This window comes from Charadrius vociferus, unplaced genomic scaffold (assembly GCF_000708025.1).
Source record: "Charadrius vociferus isolate BGI_N301 unplaced genomic scaffold, ASM70802v2 scaffold1401, whole genome shotgun sequence".
In the NCBI taxonomy this organism is placed as follows: domain Eukaryota; kingdom Metazoa; phylum Chordata; class Aves; order Charadriiformes; family Charadriidae; genus Charadrius; species Charadrius vociferus.
This window is the reverse complement of record NW_009646898.1, coordinates 140,047-165,843: the sequence shown is the minus strand read 5'-3', so window position 1 is coordinate 165,843 and position 25,797 is coordinate 140,047. Positions and strand designations below refer to the sequence as shown.

At 40.8% G+C, this 25,797-nt stretch overlaps 1 protein-coding gene across 1 annotated transcript in view; it reads right to left on the bottom strand.

Annotated features, from left to right (window-relative positions):
* LMO7 (LIM domain 7) overlaps positions 1-25,797 on the bottom strand; it is a 97,046-nt gene that overhangs the window by 64,827 nt on the left and 6,422 nt on the right. The window contains exon 3 of the mRNA XM_009894448.1: positions 8,635-8,741. The gene's annotated coding sequence lies outside the window, so the exon portion shown is untranslated. The remainder of the gene's footprint in view (positions 1-8,634; positions 8,742-25,797) is intronic.

Below are 25,797 nucleotides of genomic sequence, written 5' to 3'. Positions count from 1 at the left end.
AAAAAATAGCCAGAATTAGGGGGTTTGTATGAAGTAGCATCCAGAAGTGTCAACACACTGTTCAGCTTCACTTTCCCTGTTTACAGAGTATGGTTGAACTCCTGTGTCCATGGAAAACTTCAAGAAGTCAGCTTCCCCCAGTATTTAAACATAGGAGCTCTTCCTATGGACTTGTCTGTCTACAGAAAAGCTGAACGAACTTCAGCAATTTCACAGTAAAATACAATTAAAAATAATAAGGTTGTGAACTTGCATACATATTCTGTATAACTGATATGGAGGTAACAGAAGCTTATTCTTTTTAGAAGTCCTTCAACTTCCAACCTCAAACACAAGCACCTTTTTTGGTGGCGATTTTTTTTCTCATACAAAACATACAGTTTTTTTCTTTACCTTCTTTAGTAACTCACTGCTACTCAAATTGCTTTCTGCTCTCTACTGCATTGTTTTATAAACTCCATTTAATCCTAGGATGTTAGGGGATTGATGTGCAATGCTTAAAATGAATACAGGAGCCTAAGATTTAGATGGATTCCCATGGGAATCCTAAAAGGTTAGAGACACTTCTCTTAATATAAAGCAAGAGAGCATTGAAAAACATTATAAAGGCTTTTAGTAGTAATGGTTTTGTACCTCCACAAAAGTTATTCCAGAGATACCGTAAGCAGATCAAAAATGAGGACTTTGAACAAATCAACACCTTTCAGCAAAAAGCTACTATAACCTCCTTCAGCAAATTATTCAGTTTTGTAGCATAACTATTTAAATACCAATATAAGTTCTATGTCACCAAAGGTACCTGAACTGCTCTCGATACAACAAACACATTAATGTCATTTTTTCCAGATTTCTTCAGACTCCTCCTGTACACTTGTGCATATAGGTATACAACTCCAAAAGTTTTCATTCCTACAGCAGAACCATCTTCACAAAACAGATAAATGGTAAATCAAACACCATCAAGAATATAAACCCCATAAAGGTAGTGTAAATTATTAACTGTTAAATTACTCAATAGAAAAAATGAGCAATCATCTCAAACATTTCTCTTATTGATCAGAAACTTCACAGATAGAGTAGAAAGATTAAATAGCACCACACCCAACACTCCATAGACTTTACACTGAAGAGTTGGAGGTAAGTTTCTAGCAGGTATGGTCCAAAGTCTGGAACATATTTTATTGCCTACAACGGTTCTACTGGAATGATTTAAAGCTTATGCAAATTAATGACACGAATGTGAATATTTTACTCTAAGCACAACAGTTTCACAAGGCTGATAAAATACACTCTATTTTCATTTTCTTTACCTCTGCATAACTGTCACCAGTATTATCAAAAGTTAAACATGTGAAATAAATGATCTTGAAATTAGTTATATCATAAACAAAATAAACACAGCAGTTTCAATGTTCAGAATATGGCTATGCTCAGGAAGAATAGCTGCTGTAAATATTACCTATTTCTATAAAAGTGTCCATAGCCAAAAGAGAATTTCCACACTTACAAAGTCAGAGGAACATTTCTAGAGTCATTCTGAAGTGAGGGTGCTGCACTTTTCCATTTCAAGGGAAGTGTCACTAGGAAACTCAGTTACCACAATAAAAGCCTATTACAACCACATGTGTAAGAAATGTTATTTCCCTGGATGTAAGGGCGGGGAGGGGGGGAAGCAGCATTCATTGTTCTAATTAAATTTTGGTTAAATAGTTTGCATTTCAGCTTTCAAGACCCACAAGATGCCCTCTTTTATTCCTTTCATCTCAACCTGAATTCAAAGACAATTTCTTAAACCTTTATGCTCTGGCCTTTGGAGCAATCGACTCTTCACTCACACAGGTGTAAGCTGGAGACATTACACAGGTGTAAGTTTTGGGCTAACTACTGTCGTACTTGCACTGAAGCACTTGGCTTTCATCCAGTCCACAGCTTTCTATTCTACACAAAATAAAAAGGCAGGAAAGGGTGGTTCTGTGTTGTGTTTTGTTTTGTGTTTTGGGGTTTTTTTTGAAGCTAAATTAGAACTAGGTTTTTCAACTCATTAAAACGTGTGTTTCTTGGAAAAAAATCAGTACAGCAAATTCAGGTTCAGCTCCATCATGCACTCTTACTAAAAGCATGACATTCTTGGGAAAAAAGTTTTCAAGAAGATATAGTATCTCTGCAAATACCCGAGGTACAGAAGACCCCAGTGTGAATTCAGTGGTATCAACAGCAAACACCACCTCTGAGCTACCTGATCACAAACTAACTTGCACTGTCCCTCTCTCTCTGACAGTGCAAGCCAATTAGTGGGCAATTTCTCTCTCTCTCTCTCTCAACTCTTCCTCCTTTGAGCAAAATATGGCAGCTCTGCCCAAGGCACAAAATGGGATACAAGTCCCACCTTAAGCTTCCAGGTAAGTTCCTTAACAGATAGTTCAAAGATCTGAGTATTAATGGCAAAGCAACCCTAAAAAAATTCCTCCTAAGATTGAGAGGTGGTACTGCTTTCACAATTAAAGCTCTCCAAAAATCAGATTTTTAAGAGCACCAACAACAATCCTCCAGTCAAAAAGCTCATCTTTTCAGTGGTTTCTATGCAGATTCAGTGATCTATTTTGCAGTGGTAACATTCATCCCATAGAACAGAAATTTCACTTTGCCTTTGTTGACCCTGCAGAAGAAAGTACCCTGAGCAGGAAACACAAGTGGAATCAGGAAACCCGGCATATTCCCCAGGACTAGACAGGAAGAACATGAAAGTTATGAGAAACTATCAACTTATATTAAAAAAAAAAAAAAAAAACAACAAAAAAAAACAACCCACACCACCACAAACAAAACCCAACAGCCAAACAAACAAAAAAACCCAAAACTATTTTCTAACTAGAAGCTAAAATCTACAGGTTTTTTCCTACCACATGATGAATGGGAAGTTGCTAAAGCACTGAACGTAGAAATAGAAGAAGCTACATCAGCATTGAACCCCTCTCTTTGCTGCTATTTTCATAAACCCTATTATACCTGCACATTTAGTGGTTGCACCCAAGATGACAAGTGAGGCAACTTCATCACTGAAAGGAGGCACTGCCGTTATTGTAATCCGAATTACGGGATAAAGAAAGTAGGTACTAGAGGATGCTCCGTTTGGCTTAACGGGGTGCTAGAAGGCTTCCTTTTCGAGATGGTTGCTTATTAAGGGACAATAGTTGTGATGTGGGAGGTAGTGATTCTGTATGTATGCTTAAAAACTGTTTATGTTGGTATAATGGGTATAATCATTCATTCTTATTTAATCAGAAGAGAATCCCATGAAATGTATCCTGCTCCAGATGGACGAAGAGACACAGAATATATACTTACAACTACATGACTTAGTGACTATTTAATTTTCTCAGGATTTTAAAAGCACCTAATCTCCAAAAAAGTTTTTTTTTGTTGTTGTATTTTAAATTCAGAGAGTATTATCTCTGAACTGGAGAGCCTGTCTCAAAAACTCAGCTTCTGAAAAGGATGAACACAAGGATGAACATGAAAGGTAACAGTTGTTACTGCTCTCCAGTTGGCTCTAGTTACATATGCTACAGAAAGCACGGTATTCAAATTTTTCCAAGGTTGCTTTTTGCTTTAGGAAATAATGAAAATAATTGTGCTAAAGAAGCAGTCAATTGCTAAGTTAAAACCACCCAAAGGTTAGAAATGCCAGGGCCAGAGTCAGAGCTCTGTTATTCCATCTCATGTATGCACTCAATCCCACTTCAGCAAGGCTCCTCTGACAGCCCTTTCTGTTTGCTTTATACGATGTACACTTCATTTAGCATACAGGATTGATAATCAACATGTGAAGTACAGAGCAGCAAAAAGTTAGAAGGCTCTCATCCAAATACCAAGTTCTGCAAGGTGTTGAGACACTTCTAGCTATCTTTGGAGACAATTTTTGAGTTTCATTCAAGACCTACTCTAAATATAACCCTGTAATAATAATATTAATAGAAGCCAAATATTTTGATTTGATATTTTATTGAAGAATGAAATTAATGTAGTAAAACTTCAACATCAGGACTCAGGGCCTTGCAGTATCTTTTAAAAAGTTTGCTATTTAGAATTAAGGCAGTGAATTGTTTCTTTTTTTTTTTTTTTTCTTAGTTTAATATTTTCATCTATTAAACCACCATTGTTTGGATTTATTACTGGTATTTAATGAGATTCTTTAAGTGGATACCTCATTTTACAGAATTATAATTTTTTTCAGATGGAAGAAATAATTTGCTTGAAAGACAAGACAAATTTTAATTACGCCATCCATCTGATTGTTCAGGCTGCCTCCTTTAAAACTGTTAATTGGGATAACACATTCCATCAGAATAGAAGTTTGGTTTGAGCCAACTCTCACTTTTAACTCCCTGGCATGATTTTACTGAGAACCCTTCCACAGCTGGGAACAACTGGGTGTGTCACCTCTGAAGAGCTGGGTAAGGAAGTGCTTAACGTTTTTAAATAGTAACCATGCTGACAACTGAGAGTCACTAAGCTCGTATTACATTCTTACTTTGATAGAACTAAAAAAGAATCAAATGAAGTATTAAGAAAACCTTTCATTACTGTAAAAATCCAAAACAACAAACACACAAAAAAAAACCCCCAAAAACCAAAACAAGCTGCTGGGCTTTAACATAACATCTCCTCTGATTAAAAATAATAAAATCCTAGGCTAAAAAAAAAGAAAAATCAAATGTACTGAAAGAACTGAAGAGAGAGACATACGCATTTACACAAATAACTAGCCATGAAACGAGAAGATATGCACATGACTGCCGGACATGGTACGCAAGGAATAAATCCATCTGGATAATCTTTATTGGAACACATGACACATAGCTGTACTGTACCACTGAACAATAACTTCTGCAGATTTACAGAAAGACTGTACTATAAATCTCAGACGTTAATCCACACTCCCATTTTCTTTGGCAGAAAAGAAACCATCGATGCCAGTATATTTTTCCACATCACCCGACTACTAAGCTCATTGCTGATCCGGCAAAGCATAAAGTTTGAAAGGCTTTGAATAGCAACTGGCAATTTTAACCAGCCCTCTTCACACAAACTTCTAAACAATAAAATTTTAAGGAGCTTTTTCTTTGCAAAAAGGATAATCACATAATCACTTGGAACTGAGAGTATGGATATTTAAGAGGATTCTTGCCTCTCCTGTCCCAGATACTAGTAGTAATTACAGAGGAGGGTTTCACATTATGCCTGTGCATCATCTCAGCTGCAATAGAAAACAAAATGCAAGTGAAAGTTGTAACCTCCTTACCAGATAGGAATATTATTTTCTTTGTAAAGCTTCTGGCAAGCTGTGAGGAACACAGGGTCTTCACCTTAACTCAAGTGACACAAGAACATTCCACCACGTACAAATAAAGAGTTTGGTATTTCTTAATGGCTTGACATTATTGTTGATGAGACAGAAAGACAGTGCACTATCAGCAAAGGTACAGTGAAAGGCAGCAAGCACACCCAGAAATGAGGGTCGAGGAGAAAATAACTTTTCCTGCTAAGAAGGGCGCCTGCCCGGGTGGGACAGACAGGACAGCGGTCTAAGATGCCAACAGCCTGAGGACCTATGAATTCCCACAAGGCAAGAAGGAGGTGGTACCACACACAACTGCCAGGCAGCAGGGACAGGAGGAACAGAGGGAATGCCTCTCCACAGAGCACCATCATCGTCAGAGGGGCAGCGTTCCTCCTGCAGGACCTTCCCAGCACCGGAGGCATCGGGGCAATTAGCCAAGCCTACAGGAGGCCAAGTGCAGCAGGGACAGAGATGGAACCTCCCAGCCAGTGTCAGAGACTGGTTTTTCTCTGACATAAGATGACAACTGTCATGTCCTCCTCAGTGACAGAAGCGGACCCACCTTTTTAATGGTTCTTCTTCTCTATTTTCCACATACAAAGTAAATCAGGCACTTTTTTATGCCCGGCAGTACATACCTGTATCCTACCAGCGCACTGTTCTCAGTCATCCCAGGCTGAAAAGCTGACTGTTTAAGCAACTGTTTATTTAATCTATTTTGGGTAGATAAAAAGCACACACTAACAGTGGTGCAACAGCAGAACACAGTAATAGTGCCGAGGTGTCAAAATACACACTGCTTCAGGCACACGTTAATGTTATGCTCTACAACCTATCGCAGCTGGTTTGAGATGTGGGCAATTAGCCTCAGGTGACAGCAGCAAAATGAATTTGCTCAGGAATGTTAGAAAGCCAAAAATGAAATACAATCTTTTATAAAAATCAGCATATAAAAAAAAAAATCCCTTTTTGTGACAAGAAATTATTTACTTTTAATGCCGAGTCCAAGGTTAACAGAGGATAATGCAAAAGCAAGACATGAAGCAACACCCCTTTTCTGAGGCCTGGCATCCTACAAGTTTTAAACAAATTTGTAATTCAGCTTGAACATATGGAATTCCTTATTTCTATTAAATAACAATAATTAAAAAATAGAACAGATAAAGTTCCTGATCAGGCAGCATTTCTCTTCTGACACACATGACTCTCCCTGGAAACCTTCTGGGTAAGAGGGTTTACCCCCTCTGACAAGACCAGGTTGCCCTCTGGGTAATCAAGTGACGCGTAATTAACTTTTCAATTGAGAAAGTTATCTTCATATAACTTATTTCCTTCATTTCTTGGAATAAAACTTCCCTCCCGTCACTCCCCAAACTCCTAAACATGTCAAAATGTGCTAGCATAGTTAGGTAACCACTTTACAGCATGCTCAGATACAGAAGTTTTGAATTACTCTATAAGCATTTTATACACACTGTGGGACTGTCATATGATATGTAACGTGTGGAAAATCAAACTTATGCCGAAACAAATTAGAAGAGCATGGCTATACTGCTGGCAGCTCTTTCGACTCTTAACCCAGACCCTTTCCAGTGCTGTCCATAAGCAGTGCTCAACAGTTAAATCTGGGTTTTTGAAAGCCACTAATTAGTCCACTGCCGAGCAGGTATGATGTAAAACCCCCATTGCCTTATGGCAACTTCAAATTCCAGCCTCACTCTCGGCTCCTAGAGCTGGGAAGGGAACTGGCAGAGCTGAAAGGACCCCAAAAAACCCCAGTTACAGACCCACTGGATGCATTTCATGGCTGACCTCACTTGGCCACCGCGGTTAATGTAGGGAGGAGTTGGACAACGTACCTTGCACAACCGTTTGCTAACTCGACCTCCCCACGCTTTCAGCTCGTCGCTATTGACGCTGCTGAAGACCAGCTCCTGCCCGCCTCCAACCCTTCCCAGCCATACTCTTCAAGCAAACCTCCACCAAAATAACTTTAGCAAGGGTTTTGCGGATCATTAAAGCATGGCAGAGGTTACCAACCCTCCAGCTTTTGGCACAACACAGGAATATGGGCGTCCTGGAAAGGCGCCAAGTCCCTAAACACCACATTAGCGAGAAATTACGTTTCAGGTATGAGTCAAAGATTGGAAAACATGTTGCCATCTCAAGTATCAGACCTCAAAACGGTATGAACTTTCATTCTGCAACCAAGCAGAGAGTATGTCAACATGCTACCACCTGATCCACCTACAAGAGACTTCTTTCTAATTAAAGCAGTTATGTGTCATTTCACAGTATTTTTTTCCCTTGTATTAACAGAAGGATTACTGACTATTCCTCTTTGATAAAGCCGGTGATTTAAGACAGGATCAATTCTTAACATTCAACCTGACAGATTTCCAGCAATACTCACTAAAGCTTGTCTTCTTTTTATTTTTTTTTTTTGAGACTTAACAATAAATTCACCCTTTGCACCAACGTAATAAAAACAGCTAATACTGTAACAAAGCAAGATACCCCAAGACGATATTTTTCCACGGCACATTTATTTTAATACACCTGTTAAGTGTCTATATAGACACTTATAGACACTATATAGACGCTCCACCTGAATCTCTCAGAAACTAGTAATAAAACTTGTATTAGGAAACACAGCAGTCCCGAAATTTGAGAATCCACTAATTATATTTCAGAAGCAAACCACTGCTATTTCACAGGAAAACTCTTTTCTCTGTAAACATGACAATTACCCTTTGTGCAATTCAGTACTTGGTTTCTACTCACACACACACTCTCCTTGACAGGAGGTATGACATTCAGTGACAAACACCTGATTAATATTTGGAGTGGCAGGACCAGTGGTCCTTTAGGAACACTGTACCCGAGCCTCAGAGCCATTCAGATAAGTATCAGAAGTACCTCCCTCAGCCTTTCAGATTTTACTTCAGTAATCTCAAAGCATAAAGGGAAGTGTTGCTTTCAGCATCATTTAACAGCTAATTTTGCTCCAAGTTTACAATAACCTGAAAAGCTTCTGTCTCATACATTAAATGCTGTAAATATTCATTAACAATTAGTTTGCTTGTAAGGCACAGCACTACTTCATTTTTTAAATTAAATTTGTGCAATCTGATCTACCAGCCTTAACAAGGTTTAAACCCTCACGACAATATTCAGAATTACTTGTATCAGATTAAAAGGAGAATTTTCCATAGGCAAACACACACAAAAAAAGACACTGAAACAGCTTAGAGGGAGAGGGAGAGGGGAAAAAACAAAACCAGAAAACTCACTTGACTGTAACTCGATTGGACAAATCCTGAAGATCTCCTGGGTGAAAAAGCTGAGCTTCTTTCAGTCCAATATTTTCGCACGCTTTCAGAAAAACATTTATATTATCCTGCGAAGAGAAGTAGAAAGCAGTTGCTTAGTTAAAAGCACTAAGCAGGTTTTGCAAGATGATTAGTGTGAGCCTTTAAATGTCAAAGTCCAGCTCACGGAAATAATCCTGAAAAAGCAATCTTCTGGATCATAAACGCAGGTCGTTTCTCATGCGCAGGGGCAGGCTGGGTTGCGATCCCGGTGACTGAGGGGTACGTTAAAGATTACCTGGCATAAGGCAGCGGCGAGCCAGTAGGCAGCAATCTCCACTTTGATGTCAGCTCTGCTCAGCAAACAAACGCCCTCTTCCTAGCTTTGCACGACAAGCCTCACCTCTTGCCTTTAAAAATAACTCCAGCTACTGACATTCACCACCCAGAAACTCTTGGCAGGGGAGGAAGAAGAGGAGGGACGCGCTGTTTCTATGCTCACAGACTGAGGAGGGAATACTGCACCTGGAGTCTGGGTTTGGTTGCTGAGCAAAGCTCCGGAGAGACAGAAACCAAATTGCATTCAGCTCTGTTGCTTCCTTACTTGGGGAGGTTTTCTCTCCTTTGCGTTCCCCCCTCCTTCCACTCCACAACCCCCCACCAGCTCACACCAATATAAAACAAAATATAGGTGCGGTGTATTACGGCACCCACTCGCTGCACCTGCTGTGGATCAACCGAATGGCAAGAGCAAGGTTACAAAAATAAAAATAAATCCAGCAATATAGAGAGAGATTATACAACTTGTGATCTCTTTCCACTTCATAAACAATAGGCAAGAAATTCCTTCTCGTTAAGGCGGAATGCTATCAACAACAAAAGAATGTGCCCTCTTGCGCACTTGCTCCCTTCAGCTGGGAGCCAACGGAAAAGGTACACAAAGTTACTTAATCCATAAGCTACACAGCCCTGTCATTTGAAGGGTTTGTAAGTCAAGGCACCGGCATCAGAGTTTTACAGTATGGAAAAGCTCCGTTTCACCAACTTAATACACTTTAAACTTTATTTTTTTTTTTAACATATATTCACTGGATGTAACAATTATTCCACCATTTAAAATTTATTTTTAAAAAAAATATCCATCGAGAAAACAGCAGCTGCTTCTCATATAGAGTTTAAAAAGTAAAACAAATACTTTAAAAAAAAGTAAAACAAACCCAAGAATCCCCACAACCTTCTGTTTTGAAGGTCCTTAGGATTCTAGTATTTCTTATCTGTCTGTAAACACAGCTTCATTCAAGGAAAATATTTGAACAAGGTATTCCCCAAGCAGGCTGCGGGCGCTGCGTTACCGCATCCGAAAGATCGCAAGTGTCTCACGCCACAAAGGTTATGCCCCAAAGCCTAATGGGGGCTGTTCTGCTGGGATAGGGGAAACAACCTGACAGTGATGATGGGGGACATGCCATGGTGGCGGATGAGCAGAGGGGGCTGGGAAGGATGGAGGACAGGCAACCTCACCTCTGCCTTGGCACCAGCTCCTGCAGTACCCAAGGGGCTACCGGCACAAGTGGCCAAGGTAGAGCTTCATGCTGAGGATGCAACCTCAGGAGGGGCATTTACTTTTCCTTTCCATGCAATGGCCCTAAAGGGAAAGCTGGCTAAATCCAGCTTTTTCAGCCAATTAATAATGGAGTGTCAAATTAGCACCAAAACCCCAAGGGCCTGAAAAGGCATCGCTGCTTCTGCATGCAAGAGACCATGGGTTGAAGTCCCATTGCGAGACGGAGAGGAACTACTTGTTGAACAATAAGAAACATGCAACAATTAGGTCAGTATTCGGGGGCCTGGGAAGTCCAAGAAAGAGGCAGGGAAGGCAAAGGAAGAAAGCAGCAGAGCAGAAGAAACAAGTAGTTGCAAGCTAACGAACAGACACCAACACCAAGGCAACGTTCCCTGATTGGTCTGACCAGGCACCAAAACTCAAGAGTAAACTCCCAAACTTAAGGGTTATGTCAACTAAACTGCAGAGAATGAGCACATTGTGCAGGTAAACAAGGAAGAAGACTCGGAGATTTAGAGAAATGGATGCTGCCTACACGCTGAGTGCAACAAAAACAAATCAGAGGAATTGCTCATCAGTGGCTGCTCAGCTGCACAACCACCACCAAACTTGGGAGTACAAGAGAATTAGTTTTGAAGGTGTCACAGCAATTAAACCTATCAAGCACCGACATTCTGAGAAGTAACACTTACAGCCCCTGAGAACATCATCACCGACACGAGTCAAGACCTTCAGAAACAGGTCAGAGGCAGGAGAAGATAACACGGGAGGCAGAACACAGCTAGTCATGGCACTCATTGGTGTGCAGGATAAAACATGGCTCAAAATCCGCCTCCCCCCAGCTCTCAAGCCAGCAGTTTGATCACACCTGCCGTCTCACAGGTGACTGCCCCAGCACCAGTTCTCCTCCAGTCATGGCCTGGAATCTACCCCTAGAGCATCAAGAGAGGTTAACTCAAAAGGCTATTGCTGGGGTTTGGATATCGACACAAAAAGGTAGAATTTCAAGAAATCAGCACTTCTAAATATTGTCCTTGCCTAGTTATTCTTGACCATCCCTAATCATCGTAGTAAATCATACAAGGTACAGGCCTCGAAATAGCTAGCAGCCTTTTTAAACCCTGCCAGAATAATGAACCTGAAAATGAATTTTAAATAGCACCACAGAAATAAGCAGAAAAAAAAAATGACAAGCTATCATCCTTGCAATTAGATTTATCATTAGAAATGTGAACATGAACATTGTTCAGTGATTAATGCGCTCAAATATAGAAGCCATCACGCTATTCCTTTTACCAACATAGCTGTACTTTAATAAGACTAATGGTCGTTACCACTTCAGCTCCAAAGGGTATAATGCAATCTGAATCTCATCGTACTACACAAAAAGGATTCTTTTTAAACATTCAGAACTCAAAAACCTGGAGAAGCACAACATACCAGGCCTATCTCCTGGTGACCACCAGCTACCCAAGCAGCATGCCTGAGAACAAAAGGGTTTCATGCCTGTGTCTACACTCCCCCCTCTGCCACCGAGCGGGTCCCAATCTCTGCAAACGAGGGCAGGCTGTTTAAACTTCAGAAAGGTTCAAATTTGCATAGTTGCAGAGAAGGAGGAGTATGATGAAGGGGAGAAGACAAGGGACCTATATAATGGAGAGAACTGGAGAACTCAGTTCCATTACACCAAAAAAATGGAGCATGAGAGGCAATACTGCTGCCATCTACCAGCACAAGGGGAGAAACACGAGAAGGGGAGAGAAGATCTGCCCAGTCCAAAAGCAAGGATCCACAGTCAGGCAGATCAAATACATTTATGCAGAAAACATAAGGTTTCTGACCATTAAAAAAGAAAGTTTCTGAACTGACTAACAAGGACAATGGCGACAAAAATCAACTAGATTATTTTAATACAGAGCTTGATCAATGCATTTCTGTGAGCACCTGAAGTTGGAATTAGCATCATACAATCACAGGTCTTAAATCACAACAAAAATAAAGCCTAAAGTCTTAACCATAAAATTCAAATACAATTCCCTTATGTTATTACTACTTCTAAGTGTTTTGGTGGGAGGAGGTGGAGAGGCTGGAAGGAGACTGAGGGGGGGAAACTGTTTTGGGGTTTTTTTTCCCCCCAGACTATTGCATGATAAAACAAGAGACCGTTTCAGATGCTCCCAGCACGACTTGAGTTTCCCACACCCCTGACAGACTTACATTAAACGCACACCGCGGAACGCTGACTAGGTAGAGCTATTACCTTTCAGCGTTTCACTTTTGCCTCAAACTTCAAAGTAAACCGCACCCAAAAACTCTGCAAAGTTGTAACACGGGAGAGACGGAGCCGGCAGCGGGGAGCAGGTCATCCACGAGCAGGCATTTAAATACCACCATTCGGAGGAATGGCAAACGATACCGCACGCTTTCAGGCATGCAACTGCCTTTCTGGTCCCCACAGGGCATTCGCTAGCCACAAAAACCTTCCCTCTACCTGTTGCTAAAGCATCCCCCTCTAACCAACACTGTGAAGGAGACAAGATGGCATGGCCCATATTGAAAGTAAGATTGTGGTCTGCGCCCTCCCTCCAATGTCCTAGCAGAGTCGGGTTGCCTTTCTCACTCCTGCAACCTCATGGACGTGAGGAGAGGAAAGAGCTGAGTCCTCCTTGTCCTTCTTCGCCAGCCCTCAGCATCGCTTCTGCTCCTAGGCAAGGGGCAGGAGGGGCTGTCCCAGAGCTCCACAGCTCCAGCAGGTGAATGGGGTGGGAAGTCCAGGGCTGCTGCTGCAGGGCTCCTCGTTCCCATCGCCATCCTCCAGACCGCATGGGAAAACTTGAGAATATGGACACCTTCCTCTAAAAAAAATAGCAATTTTAAAAAGTAATTTTAAAAGTTGGGGATTAGGACTGGCAGTAGCGCCGTGTTTGCAACTGTTATCAGCTCCTGATGTATGTCACCACGGCAAGAACTTAAGACAAAAGATAATGCGGCACTATGAAAAGGAAGACAAACATACAGCACTGGTGAGGCGGTGGTGGGGAAGTACATAGGTGCTTCAACAGCTAAAAACACGGGGGGGGAAAGTAAAGGGTGCTTCTAAAATGGAAAAAAATGGCATGAGCAACAGGGAAATGAGGGAAAAGACAGGAGTATACATGCAAAAACAATCAAGAAAGGGTTGAGCTTAAGTAGAAACAAAAAAAATCCAAACAACCTGAGAAGGGACATTTTAAAAATCTCTAAAGTGAAAGAGCATGAAATAAAAGGTAATTAAGAAGAGAGGTCTCCATGTAAGAATGTGTAAATAAATACCATCTTATTTTGACTACTTATGTGCAACGCAACATCACCCTAAATCTGGCTTCTATATTTGAGTTGGAATTTAATTTAAAAAATAAATCCCTCATTATCATTATTATCTGGGCGGGGCACAAATATTCATTTAAACAAGTGTGTAAATACATTCGCTTTCTTTAGGTTGCAGTCATGCAGTGTGGTAAGTCTTCTCCCTAGTTAACTGTTTCTCTGAAACCCTACGCATGCACCAAAACACAGTGAGATCTCGTAGGCATACAAGTTATGGCACATCTTTCAATTCAGTTGGCATCTGGGAGAAAAACAATTTAATTAACATGGTGCTTTTCTGTTTTTCCTGGCTTCGTCAGCCAAAAGATGAAGACAGTCCGTTGTCTCTTACTCTTATGCAAATACCAATGGTTTCAGTAAAAGCCTTTACCTCTACTGCTATTCAACCTCTGCTTTGGGTTTTTTTGTTGGGGTTTTCAGTTGGGGTTGGGGTTTTTTTGGTGGGTTCTTTTTGGTTCTTCTCTCCCAGAGTACGAAGGGGAAGGATGGGAACATAATTTCATAATGGCACCCAATGCTCCCAGGACTGTGAAGCTTGTTTGCATGGAAGTATTACAGCATCATCCAGACTGTGACTTGGTGCCAGAAGTTGTTTTTAATTTCCAGGCTTCCAAAAATAAGGAAATAAAAAAAAAAAATAAAAAATCACTCAGTACCTACAGCGCCTAGCAACAAAAACTTTTGACATTTTAGGAAGAGAGACTGATGCATTTTTTTGGCTACAGAACTCAAATATGATCTATTCAGATGATTTTCTAACAGGAATGCTTCTAGTACCACACTTATGAAGACATTTGGAGTCATTTTGAAAGCTTACACTGTGTCTCCTTCAGCTCTGCATTCACGAGAAACCCTCCTTAATGGCAACTGTGTTCCCTTAAGTAAGGGCCTATTTCCATTACAAAAAGAGGTCTTTTTTAAAAAGTAGAAAATGTTTTTCGTAGATGCAACATTATACCACTAAAGTCGGCCCAAATCAGTTTAATACAGAACTTAGAGACGCATTTTTCAGCAGCATCACTGCACAGCTACGCGTTGTTTATACTTGGAGGTGGGGTAAGGGAAGAAACCTAGAGCAGGAGCTCGTTGAACAAGTCAGGTAACTTGCTATTCCTCCGAGGTACGTTTCGGTTATTAGCGCTGGCTGTGGGTGGGGGCAGAAAGGGTGAGGGGGAGAGCAGGGAATGGGGCTGAACCAACCTTGTGGTCTGACCACAGGCCTGGGAGCCAGGAACTCCCAATTACCACTTTGGGATGCTCAGTGCCCGTCACCCACTTGTCCCATCTGTAGATGGCAATCCCAGCTCCTACAGCTCTCCATATTTCTCTGAAGGCTGCTAACAGGTTTGACCTTGAACTGAAAGGAGGAGGAGTGGGTGGAATAGCTAAACTAGTTTTTTTTTCCCCTCCCTTTTTGGGCCAAAACCTAAAAATAATAATTAAAACTATCATCCTGCAGGCATAATTTGACTTAGAGTGACCTCAAGGCTTCTGTTTGGTAAATTATCCCACCTATAACAGCGTGCACAGAGCACTGTATTGGCCAAAGATCAGAAACGGTGCTAATTGCTTTGCCACTCCCCTCCGTGTGCCCTTCGTTGTTTTTCCACATTAAGTAAAATAATAAATTACTGTGATCGCTGACACAGGGATTCCCTGCCCCAGCTCTACACACAATTACAGACACCAACTCTTTAACGATTCACTTCCATCTTTCCTCTCAAAAAGCAGGTGCTCCTGCTGCCAGAATACAGGAATGAAACTTTCTGTATGAACTCTCCCATTTCCCTGGTGCTCCCAGTATCAGTAACTGTAAATCATCGCATTCCCCTTCACCATTGCAATTCATGAGTCTCAGGGTTCAACCATTATGGAAACCACGTTCTGAAGCAGCCTTAGATAAGAACCATTCTGGGTTTGGACAGAAAGGCCCACCCATCCCCCAAACCACAACTCCATCCGCGATGACAATAGCCGGTCATCATGGACCTCTGTAAGACGGAGGTGTGTGTTGAAGGATCTTCCCCAGAGTTTGTTCCTCAGCTCCTGGCACTGCCCACCACCACGTGTAACAGCCAGCAGAAGACCTCTGCCCAGCTCACCCCATTGCCTGCAACCTCTTGCAGCACTGAGCTTCACAGCTTCTTTCTAGCAGGACTAATGGAATTAAGGAAACCACACAACAAAAATTAACGTGCTTTTTTTTGAAGCAGCACTTCCGCATTGACAGTTTTCGAGGTCCTTGACACAGGAAGGGACCAACCGTCCCCAAGGACTCGAAATCCCTCCCAGGCCCATGTCTCTTACCGTGCTACAGCATAACCTTTGCTATGACATTACAGCTGTATATTACAGCATCAATGTGTACCAAAAGAGCCTTTTATAGATAAGAGAGACTGAACACCAGGTTGTAAACTGCAGGTGAGTTTCTGGGATGTCACTGGTACCAAATAAGGCCAGCTGGAAAGGAGAAGGGCAAAAGTACAGCACGTGGGCACCCTGAGCAGACATGCCTTGTGAATCAAGAGCCCTCTGTACTTCACAGCTTCATCCCATTTTGGACAAAATTAAGGGAATTTAGCTCGCCCACTCACAGGCATTCTTATTTGTAAAGAAAGTATAGGCTGGAATAACCATCCCAGGCTATTTCTGTGTTTAGACAAGCCTTAACTTTCCCACCAGTTACTTGCATTCCAGTCAAAGTCAAGGAAAAATAAAATAAATAAAAAAAAATAATCAAGTGATGTGCTTTTCACCCCGAATGGTTTATACAAAACAGACTTTACAAGCAAAGCGTGTAAAATACTCCAGTGCCAAGTCACCCCACTACACAGAACTGGAATGACAGTAATCCACTTAAAGGTGAAACGCCCCTGAAGCCTAATGAGTACTAAAAGAAGTAAAGACCTCTTGTTCTCAAAACACAAAGTTTTGGCAGAGCTTGCCTCCTCCCCTCCTTTATTTTTTTTTTTATTTGTATACACAAGTTTTTATGTTTTGCTCACACAGGTTAACCATCTAATATAGATGACATTCAGTCCCTCTGTACACAGGGCTTGAAACAGAGCAAGTTGTCTCAGATCCTCAATTCACGTAGTCCCTGATTTTCAGGTTATGATTTAGCACTTCACTCTTCCTAAAAGAGAATTTGGAAGTTTCCTCTGACTTTGCTTCCTTCAGCAGCCAGACATTGTTTGTTTGTTGAGAGGATTAGCATCCTACTACCCTGTTTAACCCTTGCTGCCCTACATGGGCTCATCCCACAGTGTAGAGGACCTACCCCTGCACACCCCACTCATTGATCTGGGCTTGGAGATGATCTGCCTCACAGCCCACCTGAACTCCTGCATTAGTGCCAGTGCATTTGGTATTGGCATCGTATTTAATAGCTCTTTTACATACATCACCGGAGGAGGGTGATTCAGCACGGGCACACGGGTGCGGAGGTGTTCAGACAGGCGTTAAAAGATGTGGTATGAGGATTTCGTACCAAACAGAAGAGCAAGTAGCATGGCTGTACAGCTCCAGCACTGATACCACAGGGGAAAAAAAAAAAAAAAAAAAAAAAAAAGTTATCACTGCTGCAATTAAGATCTACTTTCTTTGGAAATTGCCATGAATTTTAAGCACCGCACATCAATAAATATTTGACAAGCCAGGAAGAAACACACTGTAGTGTCCAGTTTGTGAAGATTTAAGACAGATAAACACCGACTGCTGCAAGAAATCTCAAAACCACACTTCCTTGGCAAAGGGAGGAGAATTCAGATTAAAAACGTCTCCAGTATGATTTAAGGTGTGTACCTTTTCTACGTGGTTGACCTTTTTTTTCCAGCTATGAAGGAATGTTTCTTTACAAACACAGAAACAGTCATCAGTTATTTAAGGAAATAAAAATAGCATACAAATGACAGAGTATACCACAGACTACAGCTGATTGAGTTGATAAATGGAAATTTTTTGCAGTTCATTTGGCAACCGTATTTATGTATTTTGTTAAATGCTGGCAAGTTGAGGCAAAAAGACTCATACTTTTTCAGAACTTGGGTTTAGAGCAGGAGGAGGGATGAAAAATTTCCACATTAGAAAGCGCTTGCTGCCAATCATATTACTTTACAGTTAGTTCACATGAATTTTTAAAATCAATTAATTAGCATTCTGACATCTCATCCCAGTAACATGCCGGAAGCATCAGTTTGGAAGACATGATCTCATTTAAAGCAGCTCCAAAATACTACTTTTGATTCACGCAGATCAACCGACAGGCACAGCACTTGCTGTCCCCTGACAAGACAACAGAGCAATGAGTTGAACCACCATTTCTTGGGGGCTGCACTCATATAATTTCTCCCCCAAGTATGTCTCCTAGATACATTTCACTTCATCATCACCCACCCAAAACCTGTCAAGTTCAATCCAGCGTCTGGGTTTCATTCTGCCTGATCGAAGTCTTGAGCAGCTACTAAAAATGTCACAAAGAGTTTGCATCAACCTCCCCTTTCCCCACACCCTACATTTCAAAGTGTTTAGGCAGCAACAGAAAACAATTAAAGGAAATTCAGAGCTAAGGCTGAAAAGTACCATATGTTTTCAAGCAGAAGGGCACAAAACATCAGTAAACCACTGTCGAGATTACATACTCCCACTATCAGGCATTGAAAGACTACAGAACAATGTCACCTCTAACTATTAATAACCACACTTCCTTTCTAGCACACAACCCTCTTTTCTTAATTGTCTAACAGAGGTATTTCCATACAAGCCACATTCCTCTTTCCCATAAGACAGAAGAAAGAGTACCAGAAGTGATTTATAGTTCCACATACATTCCTATCAGGTCTTGCATCACTCTTGACATTTGCTAATTTATAGTTTTAGGTTTTCAGAGCTTAGGTCAGACTTTGGGGTTTTTTTTTGGTTGGTTTTTGGGGTTTTTTGTTTTGTTTTGGTTTGGTTTTTTTTGTTCACAGTATACTCTATGAGAGAATTGGACTGAGTCAAAATTTCACCCCTACCCTACTCTGATTTACTGATTCACCTCAGGAAAGCCATTAAAACTCCCTCTGCCCACACTCTGCTATCTTCAGGTATAGAACTGAAACCATGGTAAAGAGCTCTTTGCGAAGTACTCTGAGATCTAATGCTTTACAAGCTTTTTACTTAAGAAAAGTCTTACTTCTTACAATTCTTAAGCATAATGATCAGGTTTTTAAAACGCTTCATAAATTTACAAAGACCAAAAAAAGCCATAACTTTTTTTTTTTTCTCATTGGGATTTTATCCCCCAGTTTGTGCGCCAATCATTTTCCCAAATTTGAAGCAACATCTGCTTAGAATTTTGAAGTAACGGCGACTGAAACTTCAGAGGTTTACAATGGAAACACACATGCTAATTTCCAATTGCATTTTTTGTAGCACTGACAAAATCTCACTAAAATTCACTAAGTAAGAAATTTAACATGTTGATGGTCACATTTGAAATACCATGCTGTGTCACTTCCCAGGTGAAAAGATATTTTCTCAGACTAATATAAGTTCTTTTATGTCCAGGAAACTTGTTTGAGCACTTCAGCTGGACCACTGATCAAAGAAAAGAGTTTCCCCTCCCATGTAATTGTACTTGTCAGAACAAAACTAGATACTTAAGGTGTATCCTAGTCACCTGTTTGGTAACAGTCAGGTAGAAGTCCTCATCTGGTTGAAGCACTTATAAAAATCTGAAGATGTTACTGCATGCACTTAAACCAATGCAGTAAACATAATACTATACGTTAAAAAGCTTTTCAGTATTTAATTAAACTACATCATCTGCCAGAGCAGACAGTTTCAAGCTAAGTGTAATAATAGGCTGAAGTATTGGGGGAGGGAGACAAAAAAAGACAAAACCACAGAAAACATGGTGCCTCAAACTGCCTGCTTGTTTTTTAAGTACAGTAAAACATGATCACTTAAAGTTATGCTGTCTTTCCTTGCAATTACCATTTCTTTATTGAAAAAAAAATAATTTCATAGAATGGTTTGGGTTGGAAGGGACCTTCAAAGGTCATCTACTCTAACCCCGCTGCAATGAGCAGGGACATCTTCAACTAGATCAGGTTGCTCAGAGCCCCCTCCAACCTGACCTTGAACATTTCCAGGGATGGGGCATCTACCACCTCTCCGAGCAACCTGTGCCACTGTTTCATTGCCCTCATTGTAAAACATTTCTTCCTTATACCTAGTCTGAATCTACTCTCTTTCAGTTTAAAACTGTTACCTCTCGTCCTATCACTACACTCCCTAATAAAGAGTCCCTCACCATCTTTCGCTTTAAGTACTGAGAGGCCACAATAAGGTCTCCCTGGAACCTTCTCTTTTCCAGGCTGAACAACCCTAACTCTCTCAGCCTGTCCTCATAGGAGAGGCATTCCATCCCTCTGATCATTTTTGTGGCCCTCTGCTGGACCTGCTCCAACAGATCCATGTCTTTCCTGTGCTAAGGACTCCAGAGCTGGATGCAGTACTCCAGGTGGGGTCTCACCAGAGCAGAGTAGAGGGGCACAATCACCTCCCTCAACCTGCTGGTCATGCTTCTTCTGATGCAGCCCAGAATGTGGTTGACTTTCTGGGCTCCGAGCACACTTCACTAGCTCATGTCCAGCTTTTTATCCACCCAAGTCCTTCTCCTCAGGGCTACTCACAATCCCTTCATCCCCCAGCCTGTATTGATACTGGGGGTTGCCCTGACACAGGTGCAGGACCCTACTTACACTTGGCCTTGTTGAATCTCATGAGGTTCACATGGGCCCACCTCTTGAGCTTGTCCAGGTCCCATCATGTCCCTCAGGTGTGTCAGCCGTACCACTCAGCTTGGTGTCATCTGCAAACTTGCTGAGGGTGCTCTCAATCCCACTGTCTATGTCATCGATGAAAATATTAAACAGTACTGGTCCCAACATGGACTCCTGAGGGACACTACTTGCCAGTGATCTCTGTTTGGATATTGAGCTGTTGACCACTACCCTCTGGATACGACCATCCAGTCAATTCTCCATCCACTGAACAGTCCACCCATCAAATCCTTTCCTCTTCAATTTATAGAGAAGGTTGTTGTGGGGGACTGTGTCAAAGGCCTTACAGAAGTCCAGACAGACGACATCTGCAGTTCTTCCCTTGTCCACTGATGTAGTCACTCTACCATAGAAGGCCACTAGGCTGGTCAAACAGGACTTGCGCAGGTGAAGCCATTCTGGCTGTCTCAAATCACTTCCCTGTCCTCCATGGGCCTTAGCATAACTTCTAGGAGGATCTGTTCCATGATCTTCCCAGGCACAGAGGTGAGGCTGACAGGTCAGTAGTTCCCAGGGTCCTCCTTTCAACCCTTTTTAGAAATAGGTGCAATGCTTCCCATTTCCCACAAATCTTTCGCTTCCCACAAGAACAAGGAAAATAAACACTTTGGGGAAGTTTTGTTACCTGCAGCACAAAAAGGATATTGAATGAAAAGAGATAGATAACTACTGCTACAAGGAGGAACCTCATGTCATTTCTGCCACCTGAACTGCTCCTGAGCCTGCATTAAATGTACAGGCTGCCTTATAAAGGAGAGCACACGTTGTATACAGGGCATGAGTTCTGTCAGACCATATCCACTTTAATTTCCTTGCTCTTCAGTTTTAGACATATCGAAGTTAAAAGTCACAAGAAACACCATTGCTGTTGTAGAACAAAAATCTCCACTCACGTAAGGATTATGCCAAGCAACTAGAAGTCTCGTAAAATACTTGTCTTTCTGAATTCCCCAATAACTTGTTGAGCATATTCATCTGGAAAATGGGTGATGATGCCTCTTTAACTTTGATTACACATTGAAATTACCAAGTTTTCAGAAAAAGACATGTATCATCTTGTGGCTTGCCTTATGAAAAGCAATACCAGACTAATCAGCTTCCAGGTGAAAGACATCAAACGGGACTTATGCAACTTCATTCTTTGCAGCACTGCTGCACACTCACTCACCCTGTACCTCTGAATTTACAGTCCACAGACAAATCGAAATCTCAAGACAAAGGTCAGCCACGAGAGAGGGCAATGGAGGCAGGGCTCAAGGGAGAGCTCACAGCTGCCATGTTAGCCATGATGTGTTTTAGTACTCTTCAAAAAAGTGACTTAAACCTTCAGAAGAAAAAGCAATGCTCCACATCACTCAGTATTATTTCCTCATCACTGCCAAAAGAAAAAAAAAATCAGGCAAGCAAACAAAGCATATCAAATGGTTATCAGCTCATTAGTCAGCTCTTGACCAAAATTTATGAGGCTATTTCTTATGAGCGTTTTTTGACACTTAGTTGCTGCACAACCAGCTGCACAACCAGCAATTCCATCCAGGCTTGAGTCTTCATTTTTTGGTGTCTGGTAGCAAAGCAAACAGTTTTTTTGTAACTTGGTCCATGTATTTGTATATTTGGCCTTCCTCGTTTTTCACAAGGAATAGAAAGGACAAGTTCTATTACACTCATTTTCTCATACCAGACAAGCTACTATTAATATCACTAATGTAGCCCATACTAGTCAAATTCAGGAGTAGACTATTTAAAAATTCAAATAATTAAAAAAAAAATACAAAATGCAAGAAGACACACACCATGGACCAATATAAAGGCTATACTAAATACAAGGAGGTGAACAGCAGGAGAAAAGAAATAGTCAGGATCTTCAGCATGAAGGAATGAACTTTGGAAGCAGAACTGCTTTGAAAAAATGATTCTTCTTTTAAATTAAAACAAAACCTTTCATATTAATATTACCATGAACTTTTAAATCTAAGTGGAAAACACAACTAACTTGATTTTAAGTAATCCAGAGAATGAGTTTTATAACCAAGTCCTAAATAAAACATACCACTGAAATAATCTTCTCTTTCCAAGTGTGGATTTTACCTGAAAAATTGTTTTAAAAGTGTCCTATAAGAAAGTCAAAATGTCATCTGCATGCCATTCCCCTGCAACAAAAAAAAAACCTGAAACAAAACCTAAAACCCTGTCAAGAAAAAACTTTCCCACAGAAAAGGAAATTTTGGCCAGCTCTACTTGATGACAAGAGATAAGGAAGTACCAGGGCGGTACCATGGTTTGCAAAGTGTTACGCACAAAGGCTCAGAAAAATATTTTTTAATGACAACATTTTTATCTTCTCCACCCCTGTCTTTATCTCCCCTTTCATTTTGGTATAGCTTTCTTACATATTTATCCCTTCTTTCCTTTATTATTCCCTACTGTCCTGGTGTAGGAGGTACAAGATGATGATCTCCATAACAAAGTGGCTCTCCCTCAATGTTTGAGGTGGTTGTCTTGGTACAAATGGAGTAAGTACCTTCTGATACATTAAATAAGTAGGTTATAGAATGTAGCGGTGTTATATTAGATTGCATCAAAGACAGGGAATGATGTTTGAGTAGCACTTGTCAGAAGGGCATGTTGGACCTTGGTGAATTGAGAAAGCAAGTGTTTGAAAAATGGTGCCTGGAAAACTATCGAGATGCTTTTCACCCTAAAGGAACCCTAATTCCCCACTAAAACAAAAAAAAAAAAAATCCACTCTACATTATTTCAGATTCACATGTTCAAACCTGGGACTGCCTGGAGAGGTGCAGTTTTATTCTCTTCTGTGAAAGGGAAATAAAAGTTCACCAAAAAACCCTCTGTCAAAGCTGAAGAACTCCATGAAGATGACATTTGGTGCTAATATTCATAGAGCACTCATACTGAGACAAGCAGAGTTAGCAACATCTCTACTTGTTTGAAATGAAGGACCAACTTTAAAAAAAAAAAAAAACACCACCAATGGCATTTAATTTCCAATTCTAAAAAGACAATAGCTTTCTACTCTGCCCTGTGGTTTGACCACAGCCCTCACGCCTCTAATGTGATTAAACACTTCCCAACCACAGAACAAAGTGTTGCACTTCCATCTTACTCACAGGAGCTTCAAGGAAAGATAGATGGTCTTAGAAGACCAAATCGGTACGTTGCAAGGAAAGGTTCCCATTAGCTACCACTCTTCAAAGGAGATACTGACTCTAACTCTGAATTTCCTTCACCACCTGGTCTCAGCTGGAAACTTACAGTATATTCCTCCTGAGTAATGAGCAATGTTTTATTCTGACAGGTACACTGAGCTTGCATATACTATACAAAACTCATTCATCTTCCCACTGTCTCATGATGTCTTATGACTTCCATCCCAGTTTATGATTGTCTGTGTTCAGCCAACTGAGCTGGAAATGTGAGGTTTCTGGGGAACAACGGCGCTGCAGCCATAGATGTGCCTCTGAAAATGCTCAGCGGAGCCTTGTTGGAAAATATGTTGTCAGACCACAAAGTCCACCCCCTCATGTGATTATATCCAAACCATCTTCACATGCTGGGATTCAAGCTGAAAAGTCCATATTTATTGAGAAGCAGGTTTTCTTTGGGTTTGCATGTTAAGCATTCCTTTTATTTCCCCGGCCTCCACCTCCCAAGAACTCTAAGCAAAACCATTTTGGAGGATCTGAACCCAGCAAATTTTATCAATTCGAGTCATTTTCTTTAAACACCATTTCTATTTCACAAAAGTATGGGATAGAGAAAATGGATTTTTAAGGCAGACTGCACTTCCACTACTGTGCATAATGAAACACCAGCTTCCACAAACCTCTGTCCTGTTGGTTACCCTTACCATGTTCCCCAGAAATGCCAGAGGGCTTCAGGAACTGCCACTCTGTACTGGTTTGCTCTGTATTGCTCTGCTGTACTAGGGAAAACATATGCATTGCTCTTTGCACAAACTATGTATTTGCAACAGTTTTCAAGATAAGCAGAAATTAAATTTTCATCTTCCAGAAACTATTTTAGTGCAAAGGTTTTAAATTGCCTTTTTTTTTTTTTTTTTAATGGCCAAAATTAAAGCACACAAACCAATAACCACGTCCCAGCTAACTCCCTTCAGGGAAAACCTAGGAGAACATCACCGTCTCAAAAACCTGCTGTGTGCTGTTAAAAATCAACCTGCCCCAAGTGGCATCCTCCTGTGACTACTGCTGGAGTTATTCCTTTGCACCCTGCAGACAGCACGCCTCATTGCTCAGGAAACCACCTCAAGAGCTGCATGGACGTTTCTTTGGTCACCTGTCTTTGACCACTACTTCCCTGCAACAGCTCTGGTACTCGCCTTACCCCCAGGTGAAGCAGTTCAGTTTTCCAAACTGGAACAGAAACGAATAGATAAACACGGGTAAGGCTATGGCTAGATCTCACCCAAACCATGGGAGGCACGTGCCCCAGAAGACACAGGGAGCAGCGGGGCTGGAGCAGCAAGCTGCTAGATGGAGGTCAAGTTATGGCCAGGTCCAACTCTCCTTCCCAAAAAGTTTTAACAAACCTTCTCATGCAAGCTGCAGCCCAGCCTTCCTACACCATGCCAAACTGGGGATAAGTTTAATCAATTTTTTTTTTTATGCTTGCCTGGTAACAATTCAGCATTTTTTGTTAGATGAATGCTGAGCTTCATTTCAGTATTTAATCATCAAAATACATCAAAACACCATGATTATACCTGAACCACTGCAATCCACATCCAAAAAAAAATAGTAATAATAATAAAAAAATCACTAGACAGCAGTATAATAAAACTAAAGGTGAAAGCTAAGGTTTATTTTCAGTTGTCTGAAATGTGCTTGAAATTTAGGCGATCCTGCTAATACAAAAGCTCCTATTAGATTTTATGATAACTAAGGTGCCATAGAAGTAAATATGACATAACAAATTAATAATGCATTTACTTCATTAAAAAAAAATAACAAAACACTCCTCACCCTAACTCAATACAAAAAAAGTATAGCACACAATATTCCACATAAAACAGAATGTTCCATTATTCATATAGGCTTTCACTTCTTATTTTACTCAAAAAAAATATTTTCAAAATAACTATGAAGTCAAAGAAACAATATAATGAAACCCTTCTGGAGATAAAACCAAAGAAGCCTGTTGAACACTATTTCTGTACTGCTGAAAAAAAACCTGCCAAGTATTTGAAGTGAAAACAACGCTTAAAAAACCACACTTATATGGAAATCAAATATATTAACTCCCTAGAGAACAAAACAAAATCGGAAGAAATTCCTGGAGGGGAAGAAAACAAAGAAGAGGAAAAAAAAAAAGAATCAAGAGGTCTTTTAAAGCATTTGTTTCCTG